Genomic DNA, 2291 nt, shown 5'->3' with positions numbered 1-2291 from the left:
TGGCCAAATGTTTTGCAGCAACCCAAATGACTACTGAATCACTTGTCAGCGATCCAGGAATTGCATGGATCCAAAAATATGAATCTATGGTAATAACAGATTAGATTTGCGTTACAGTAGGTGAGATGGGATGAAATAAAAACCAGAAAGTTAATCTCCATCTCAGATTGAGGCACAGTGGGAATAGGATAGTGATGTCACTCAAATAGAGAAAACAATCAAATCAAACACTTCCCATGCTGGTCAGAAGTTAGTCTCTCATTACAAGTGATACCTAGACTTTGATGGGAACATTTAATAGAAGATGATAAAGAACAAAGACTTTCTTTGTCTTGAGGACAAGGCTGCCTGGGGGCAAAACCTAAAACCACTTCTGTACAAAATTATCCCATATACACGATTTTGATGATTTTCACACTTTGACTTAGTGGATAATCTAAATTCATCAGCAGAGCAGTGTTTAGAGATTCCTGTAAAACTGGTTATTATCTGTAAAGGGGGAGACAGAATGAGGATCCAGGACAGGACCTTGGGGCACACATAAGACAGACTTTCAGATGAGCTGGCATAGTTATCAACCGTGACTAAAAGCCCGCTGTCAGAGAGGTAGAAGGAGAAGCAACCATGCCAGTGGTGCCCAAGAGATATCCATCCAAAGCACCGGTTTACCTTAACCAAAGTGTTCCTTGGAAGGTCGAACATCATCTCGTTGCAATTTCTGTAACTTTCTCCTGAAGTACCCACCCATGTGCATTAAGGAACCACTATACTCTAACAAAAGTGCAATTTGGGAGGTCAAACATCATCTCTCTTTGAACCTGGCAATCTGACATTCATACCTACTTCACGAAGTACAAACTCACCCATGTCCTTATGCAACTGTTCAGATTCATGACAGTGTGAAAATAGACAGGGTGGCTACTTCTTTACACAGCTGTATCTGCTTCTGGTCATGTGTACATCGAACACTAGCAACATCCTTGCAGAGAGAATGGAACTGTGCACTGTTATCCCCTTTTGTAGAATTCTTTGCATCTGTCCCCTATCCTTGACCATAAGATTGCTTTTCACAATGCCGTATGAACTAGATGGACAAATCATTAGATTAATGGTGTATATGTCAGATATTGACCTAAACAACTAGTACTGGTTAGGTCAGGTTAGAGCGGTTCACACTATCAACAGCTACACTTAAATGCAAAAGTACCTGAACATTCTCGTGCACCACCGAGTCTTTGGTAAGCAGAAACCAAACTAAAACTTAACAAAAGTTTTGTGTGTATCGAAGGCAACTGTAGGCCTCTTGGCAAGCACTTTTACAAAGAAAGCCAAGTTCGAAATTTGCTTCCGTGTGTAATCCTTGCACATTCGATGTCAAGACTTCCTGAATGCCTTGTAAAGCCCCAATGACAACTGTACTGTGTTCTTTCAAAGACAACATTAAATTCGATCCCCAGCTGGTGCATGTCACTTTGGTATTAGAAGAGATTACCCACCTTCATCACTGCCGTCACCTTGGTGCTTGATGACGCCACATGGCAGCAAGGACGCCTCCTTTACCAGCAGCGAGCACCTGTCCAGAAGGAGAGAGGCTCATCAGGTCTTCAGAAGAATTTAGGCAGCTGAACGAGTAAACAAATCGGCAACTTCCTGTTGACCGTAGGTCCCAAACCATATGTCGGTGCAGGTAGTCCCAGAAAAACTGCCAGGTGAAAGCATTTTAATCACCTTTGAAATGAGCGATTAGAATAATTATTTCAGGGGAGAGGGATGGCTCCTGCTATTAACAACCCTCTGTTCAATATCACAACAAATTAGTTCATGCTCATTAGTATGAGTTGTGCTTGCCTAGTGGTTTGGAAAGCCTCCATTGGGAACTTGCTTTATTACTCCCTGTGTGTGGAGCATGTAATTAGCATTCATCAAGTGCTGTGTTTATATAACATCCCTCCTCACAAATGTAATTTTGACATTATGTAAGTGTTAGTTGTCTGATCGAGGAATGTCTAGCTTGTGAGGCTAAATCGTTATATCAAAGGTCAGCGAAACTGCTTCTGAACTCAGAGGTCGGTAGAAAAACACTGGAAAAGACACTTCAAACCAACAAGTTGTATTTAATGCAAAGTTGAGTGTCAAAACCCAGCCTAACATTGGCGAAGGACTCTTCAGATCTTTTCGTGATGGTCCTGCATTTAATTTTTCTTTTTTCTATATACTTAAAGTATCCAAAGTAAAAGCAGTCAACTGGCAATTGCAAATCTCCTGTCAGTGTTATGTCATTATCTAGAATA

Source organism: Stegastes partitus, unplaced genomic scaffold, assembly GCF_000690725.1.
Source record: "Stegastes partitus isolate 25-593 unplaced genomic scaffold, Stegastes_partitus-1.0.2 Scaffold1682, whole genome shotgun sequence".
Lineage (NCBI taxonomy): Eukaryota > Metazoa > Chordata > Actinopteri > Pomacentridae > Stegastes > Stegastes partitus.
Note: the sequence above shows the minus strand (reverse complement) of the source record.